We start from the raw sequence: 8,536 nt of genomic DNA, 5'->3' as shown, positions 1-8,536 counted from the left end.
GTTACATTTTCTTGATTTTTCAAAGTTCATTTTGAATTTCTTTCGTTGAAATGCAAGAGTTGGAATATTTCAGTAGTGTTTGGTTGTGGTTTACCTTGTCACAGTTACATTTTCTTGATTTTTCAAAGTTCATTTTGAATTTCTTTCGTTGAAATGCAAGAGTTGGAATATTTCAGTAGTGTTTGGTTGTGGTTTACCTTGTCACAGTTACATTTTCTTGATTTTTCAAAGTTCATTTTGAATTTCTTTCGTTGAAATGCAAGAGTTGGAATATTTCAGTAGTGTTTGGTTGTGGTTTACCTTGTCACAGTTACATTTTCTTGATTTTTCAAAGTTCATTTTGAATTTCTTTCGTTGAAATGCAAGAGTTGGAATATTTCAGTAGTGTTTGGTTGTGGTTTACCTTGTCACAGTTACATTTTCTTGATTTTTCAAAGTTCATTTTGAATTTCTTTCGTTGAAATGCAAGAGTTGGAATATTTCAGTAGTGTTTGGTTGTGGTTTACCTTGTCACAGTTACATTTTCTTGATTTTTCAAAGTTCATTTTGAATTTCTTTCGTTGAAATGCAAGAGTTGGAATATTTCAGTAGTGTTTGGTTGTGGTTTACCTTGTCACAGTTACATTTTCTTGATTTTTCAAAGTTCATTTTGAATTTCTTTCGTTGAAATGCAAGAGTTGGAATATTTCAGTAGTGTTTGGTTGTGGTTTACCTTGTCACAGTTACATTTTCTTGATTTTTCAAAGTTCATTTTGAATTTCTTTCGTTGAAATGCAAGAGTTGGAATATTTCAGTAGTGTTTGGTTGTGGTTTACCTTGTCACAGTTACATTTTCTTGATTTTTCAAAGTTCATTTTGAATTTCTTTCGTTGAAATGCAAGAGTTGGAATATTTCAGTAGTGTTTGGTTGTGGTTTACCTTGTCACAGTTACATTTTCTTGATTTTTCAAAGTTCATTTTGAATTTCTTTCGTTGAAATGCAAGAGTTGGAATATTTCAGTAGTGTTTGGTTGTGGTTTACCTTGTCACAGTTACATTTTCTTGATTTTTCAAAGTTCATTTTGAATTTCTTTCGTTGAAATGCAAGAGTTGGAATATTTCAGTAGTGTTTGGTTGTGGTTTACCTTGTCACAGTTACATTTTCTTGATTTTTCAAAGTTCATTTTGAATTTCTTTCGTTGAAATGCAAGAGTTGGAATATTTCAGTAGTGTTTGGTTGTGGTTTACCTTGTCACAGTTACATTTTCTTGATTTTTCAAAGTTCATTTTGAATTTCTTTCGTTGAAATGCAAGAGTTGGAATATTTCAGTAGTGTTTGGTTGTGGTTTACCATGTCAAAGTTACATTTTCTTAAATTTTCGAAGTTCATTTTGAATTTCTGTCGTTTAATTTTACGAGCTTTTATCTGTCTGTAGTGTTTGGTTGTGGTTTACCTAGACGATGTGACTTTTTAGTGATTTTTCAAAGTTCATTTTTAACATATTTCTTTGACATTAATGAGTTTTACAATCTCACAAGTGTTTTGGTTTTGTCTAAAAATGGATCAGTTACAGTTTCTTGATTCTTCAAAGTTCATTTTGAATTCCTTTTTTTGAAATGCAAGAGTTGGAATATTTCATTAGTGTTTAATTGTGGTTTACCTTGTAACAGCTACATTTTTTTGATTTTTCAAAGTTAATTTTGAATTTCTACCTTTGAAATGCAAGAGTTGGAATATTTCAGTAGTTTTTGTTTGTGGTTTACCTTGTCACAGTTACATTTTTTTGATTTTTCAAAGTTCATTTTGAATTTCTTTCGATGAAATGCAAGATTTGGAATTTTTCAATGGTGTTTGGTTGTGGTTTACCTTGTCACAGTTACATTTTCTTGATTTTTCATATTTCATTTTGAATTTCTTTCTTTGAAATGCAAGAGTTGGAATATTTCAGTAGTGTTTGGTTGTGGTTTACCTTGTCACAGTTTCATTTTCTTGATTTTTCAAAGTTCATTTTGAATTTCTTTCGTTGAAATGAAAGAGTTGGAATATTTCAGTAGTGTTTGGTTGTGGTTTACCTTGTCACAGTTACATTTACTTGATTTTTCAAAGTTCATTTTGAATTTCTTTCGTTGAAATGTAAGAGTTGGAATATTTCACTAGTGTTTGGTTGTGGTTTACCTTGTCACAGTTACATTTTCTTGATTTTTCAAAGTTCATTTTGAATTTCTTTCGTTGAAATGCAAGAGTTGGAATATTTCAGTAGTGTTTGGCTTTGGTTTACCTTGTCACAGTTACATTTTCTTGAATTTTCAAAGTTCTTTTGAATTTTTTTCGTCGAAATGCAAGAGTTGAAATATTTCGGTAGTGGTTGGTTATGGCTTACCATGTCACAGTTACATTTTCTTGATTTTTCAAAGTTCTTTTTGAATTTCTTTCGTTGAAATGAAGTAGTTGGAATATTTCATTAGTGTTTGGTTTTGGTTTTCCTTGTCATAGGTACATTTCTTGATTTTACAAAGTTCATTTTTAATTTCTGTCGTTGAAATGCATGAGTCGTAAAATTTCAGTAGTGTTTGGTTGTGATTTACCTTGTCACAGTTGCATTTTCTTGATTTTTCAAAGTTCATTTTTAATTTATTTTTTTGAAATGCAAGAGTTGGAATACTTCAGTAGTGTTTGGTTATGGTTTACCTTGTCACAGTTACATTTTCTTGATTTTTCAAAGTTCATTTTGAATTTCTTTCATTGAAATGCATGAGTTGGAATATTTCAGTAGTGTTTGGTTGTAGTTTACCTTGTCACAGTTACATTTTATTGATTTTTAAAAGTTCATTTGAATTTCTTTCTTTGAAATGCAATGAGTTGGAATATTTCAGTAGTGTTTTGCTATGGTTTACCTTGTCACACTTACAGTTTATTGATTTTTAACAGTTCATTTTGAGTTTCATTCGTCGATTTGAAAGAGTTGGAATATTTCTGTAGTGTTTGTTTGTGATTTAACTTGTCACAGTTACATTTTCTTGATTTTTCAAAGTTCATTTTGAATTTCTTTCATTGAAATGTAAGAGTTGGAATATTTCAGTAGTGTTTGGTTGTGGTTTACCTTGTCACAGTTACATTTTATTGATTTTTCAAAGTTCATTTTAATTTCTTTCGCTGAAATGCAAGAGTTGGAATATTTCAGTAGTGTTTGGTTGTGGTTTACCTTGTCACAGTTACATTTTCTTGATTTTTCAAAGTTCATTTTGAATTTCTTTCGTTGAAATGCAAGAGTTGGAATATTTCAGTAGTGTATGGTTGTGTTTTACCTTGTCACAGTTACATTTTCTTTATTTTTCAAAGTTCATTTTTTAATTTATTTAGTTGAAATGCAAGAGTTGAAATATTTCACCAGTGTTTGCTTGTGGTTTACCGTGTCAAAATTACATTTTCTTGATTTTTCAAAGTTCATTTTGAATTTCTTTCTTTGAAATGCAAGAGCTGGACTATTTCAGAAGTGTTTGGTTGTGTTTTAACTTGTCACAGTTATATTTTCTTGATTTTTCAAAGTTCATTTTGAATTAATTTCATTGGAATATGTTTGGTCGTGCTTTACCTTGGCACAGTTAAATTTCTCGATTTTTGTTAGGTTAGGTTAGGTTAGGCTAGATCAAGTTAGATTAGGTTAAGTTAGGTTAGGTTAGGTTAGCCTACGTACGCGCGCGTACGTAGGCTAACCTAACCTAACCTAACTTAACCTAATCTAACTTGATCTAGCCTAACCTAACCTAACCTAACAAAAATCGAGAAATTTAACTGTGCCAAGGTAAAGCACGACCAAACATATTCCAATGAAATAAATTCAAAATGAACTTTGAAAAATCAAGAAAATATAACTGTGCCAAGTTAAAACACAACCAAACACTACTGAAATATTCCAACTCTTGCATTTCAACTAAAGAAATTCAAAATGAACTTTGAAAAATCAAGAAAATGTAACTGTGACAAGTAAAACCACAAACAAACACTAGTGAAATATTCCAACTCATTCATTTCAAAGAAATAAATTAAAAATGAACTTTGAAAAATCAAGAAAATGTAACTGTGTCAAGGTAAACCACATCCAAACACTACTGAAATATTCCAACTCTAGCATTTCAACGAAAGAAATTCAAAATGAACTTTAAAAAATCAAGAAAATGTAACTGTGACAAGGTAAACCACAACCAAACACTACTGAAATATTCCAACTCTTGCATTTAAACGAAAGAAGTTCAAAATGAAAATAGAAAAATCTAGAAAATGTAACTGTGACAAGGTGAACCACAATAACACACTACTGAAATATTCCAACTCTTACATTTCAAAGAAAGAAATTCAAAATGAACTTTGAAAAATCAAGAAAATGTAACTGTGACAAGGTAAAGCACAACCAAACACTACAGAAATATTCCAACTCTTGCATTTCAACATATTAAATTAAAAATTAACTTTGAAAAATCAAGAAACTGTAACTTTGACAAGGTAAACCACAACCAAACACTACTTAAATTTTCCAACTCTTGCATTTCAACGAAATAAATTCAAATGAAATCTGAAAAATAAAGAAAATTTAACTGTGACAAGGTAAAATACAACCAAACACTACTGAAATATTCCAACTCTTGCATTTTAATGAAAGAAATTCAAAATGAACTTTGAAAAATCAAGAAAATGTAACTGTGACAAGGTAAACCATAACCAAACACTACTGAAGTATTCCAACTCTTGCATTTCAAAAAAATAAATTAAAAATGAACTTTGAAAAATCAAGAAAATGCAACTGTGACAAGGTAAATCACAACCAAACACTACTGAAATTTTCCGACTCCTGCATTTCAAAGACAGAAATTCAAAATGAACTTTGTAAAATCAAGAAAATGTAACTATGACAAGGTAAACCACAACCAAACGCTTCTGAAATATTCCAACTCCTTCATTTCAACGAAAGAAATTCAAAATGAACTTAGAACAATCAAGAAAATGTAACTGTCACAAGGTAAGCCATAACCAAGCAATACCGAAATATTTCAACTCTTGCATTTCGACGAAAGAAATTCAAAAGAACTTTGAAAATTCAAGAAAATGTAACTGTGACAAGGTAAACCACAGCCAAACACTACTGAAATATTACAACTCTCGCATTTCAACGAAAGAAATTCAAAATGAACTTCGAAAAATCAAAAAAATGTAACTGTGATAATGTAAACCACTATAACAGACAAGTGATATTGTCCAACTATTACATTTTCAAGGAAAGAAATTCAAAAAGAACTTTGAAAAATCAAGTAAATGTAGCTATCACAAGGAAAATAATAACAAAACACTACTTCAATATTCATTATAATGATTGCCAACAAACGAAATTCAGAATGAACTTTGAAAAATCAAGAAAATGTAACTGTGACAAGGTAAACCACAACCAAACACTACTGAAATATTCCAACTCGTGCATTTCAACGAAAAAAATTCAAAATGAACTTTGAACAATCAAGAAAATGTAACTGTGACAAGTTAAACCATAATCATACACTACTGAAAAATTCCAACTTTTTCATTTCAGAGACAGAAATTCAAAATGAACTTTGAAAAATCAAGAAAATGTAACTGTGACAAGGTAAATCATAACAAAACACTACTGAAATATTCCAACTCTTACATTTCAATGAAAGAAATTCAAAATGAACTTTTAAAAATCAGGAAAATGTAACTGTGACATGGTAAACCACAACCAAACACTACTCAAATATTCCAACTCTTACATTTCAACGAAAGAAATTCAAAATGAACTTTGAAAAATCAAGAAAATGTAACTGTGACAAGGTAGACCATAAACAAACACTGCTGAAATATTCCAACTCTTGCATTTCAACGAAAGAAATTCAAAATGAACTTTGAAAAATCAAGAAAATGTAACTGTGACAAGGTAAACCACAACCAAACACTACTGAAATATTCCAACTCTTGCATTTCAACGAAAGAAATTCAGAATGAACTTTGAATGAACTTTGGGCCAAGGGGGGATGGGCCCTTTGGGGGCCGGGGGGTCCGTTGGGGGTCTGGGGGACCCTTGAGGGCCGGGTGGTCCTTTGGGAGCCCAGGGGACCTTTGAGGACCGGGGGCTTCCTTCGGGGTTGGGGATAGGGGGATCGGAACCCTTTGGGGTTGGGGTAGAGGACCTCACAATACTGTTCAAATGAAACTTGTGCATTATAACGACCAGAGAGTTTCACCCTCAAATCCTCTTCCAAAATCTCTTCAAAAATCATCTTTTAAAATGTCTCTAACTGTTTCGCCGAAATAATTCCATAACCTGTCTAAAACAGTTTCGCCCAAATAATCTCTAAACGTAATTCAGCGTGTTCCTTTTGTTTTTGGCATCTCTGCGCTAATGCATTTCAAATTAATAAGAAACCTGATTCCCGCGCTAAAACAATTCATCGCTAAGATGTTTCTTGGAGAATTGTTTCCATGGCGTTTGGTTATTAATATCCTTTGGAGTTCGACCAAAAGAGTTGTTTCCGAGGCAAAGACATTAATGACTTGGATCTATTCCTGGAGAATCGTTTCTAGGCGAAAATTTTTAAATTCTGACAGATGATGTCATTGGTTGATTGATCTGTCAAGAAAGGGGAAATAATTTGTTGTTTCTAATGGGAATTATTGATTCACGATAGGTGAATTGAGGTCGACAGCACAGGTGTTCCAATAAACTCAACAATTGGTTAAAATTGGGCAAGATTAAAGAAGAAAAATTTACATCAAGAACTTTGAATGAACTTTGAATGAACTTTGTCAATGAACTCTCTCTGAAAATAATCCAGTGAATAATCCGGAAGTTCATTATGTTGTGAATGACCCGAAAAGTTATTTATTTTGTTGAATATAAATATGTTAGTTTCAATTTTATTGTTTTAGTATTTCTACTGAAGACGGTCGCTGTATATGTGACCGAATTATCTGGACTTTTGTACCTTTTTTTTCACTGTCAAAATAAATGGATTTATCCCCATTTGAAAGTTTATTTGTTCGTCTTAGAACGGCAGTGTGGTCTAAGAAAACAACACCTAATTTAAAGGTCTTACGTCGAAAATACGTTGTATATATGGGGAAATGAGACCAACCCAGTAAACTTCTATAAACTCAACAATTGGTTTGCAATTAGAAGACACGGGAGGCTTTACCAATTTCATTCGAAATTTGTTTTACATTTGGGCAAGATTAAAGAAGAAAATTTACATCAAGAACTTTGAATGAACTTTGTCAACGAACTCTCTCTGAAAATAATCCAGTGAATAATCTGGAAGTTTATTATTTTGTGAATGACCCGAAAAGCTATTTATTTTGTTGCATATAAATATGCTAGTTTCAATTTTATTGTTTTAGTATTTCTACTGAAGACGGTCGCTGTATATGTGACCGAAATATCTGGACTTTATCCTGTTTTTTTTTTCACTGTCTAAATAAATGGATTTATCCCCATTTGAAAGTTTATATGTTCGTCTTAGAACGGCAGTGTGGCCTAAGAAAACAAAACCTAATTTAAAGGTGTTACGTCGAAAATACGTCGTATATATGGGGAAATGAGACCATCCCAGTAAACATCGATAAACTCAACAATGGGTCTGCACTTAGGAGACACGGAAGGCTTTACCAATTTCCTTAGAAATTTGTTTTACATTTGGGCAAGATTAAAGAAGAAAATTTACATCAAGAACTTTGAAAGAACTTTGAATGAACTTTGTCAATGAACTCTCTCTGAAAATAATCCAGTGAATAATCCGGAAGTTCACTATTTTGTGAATGACCCGAAAAGTTATTTATTTTGTTGCATATAAATATGCTAGTTTCAATTTTATTGTTTTAGTATTTCTACTGAAGACGGTCGCTGTATATGTGGCCGAAATATCTGGACTTTTGTACCTTTTTTTTTCACTGTCTAAATAAATGGATTTATCCCCATTTGAAAGTTTATTTGTTCGTCTTAGAACTGCAGTGTGGTCTAAGAAAACAACACCTAATTTAAAGGTGTTACGTCGGAAATACGTCGTATGTATGGGGAAATGAGACCAACCCAGTAAACATCTATAAACTCAACAATTGGTTTGCAATTAGAAGAGACGGAAGGCTTTACCACTTTCATTTGAAATTTGTTTTACATTTGGGCAAGATTAAAGAAGAAAGTTTACATTAAGAACTTTGAAAGAACTTTGAATGAACTTTGTCAATGAACTCTCTCTGAAAATAATCCAGTGAATAATCCGGAAGTTCATTATGTTGTGAAGGACCCGAAAAGTTATTTATTTTGTTGAATATAAATATGTTAGTTTCAATTTTATTGTTTTAGTATTTCTACTGAAGACGGTCGCTGTATATGTGACCGAAATATCTGGACTTTTGTACCTGTTTTTTTTTTCACTGTCTAAATAAATGGATTTATCCCCATTTGAAAGTTTATATGTTCGTCTTAGAACGGCAGTGTGGCCTAAGAAAGCAACACCTAATTTAAAGGTGTTACGTCGAAAATACGTCGTATATATG

This window comes from Artemia sp. Qi Xiang Cuo, chromosome 11 (assembly GCF_049724085.1).
Source record: "Artemia sp. Qi Xiang Cuo chromosome 11, ASM4972408v1, whole genome shotgun sequence".
NCBI lineage: Eukaryota > Metazoa > Arthropoda > Branchiopoda > Anostraca > Artemiidae > Artemia > Artemia sp. Qi Xiang Cuo.
This window is presented reverse-complemented; position numbering follows the sequence as displayed.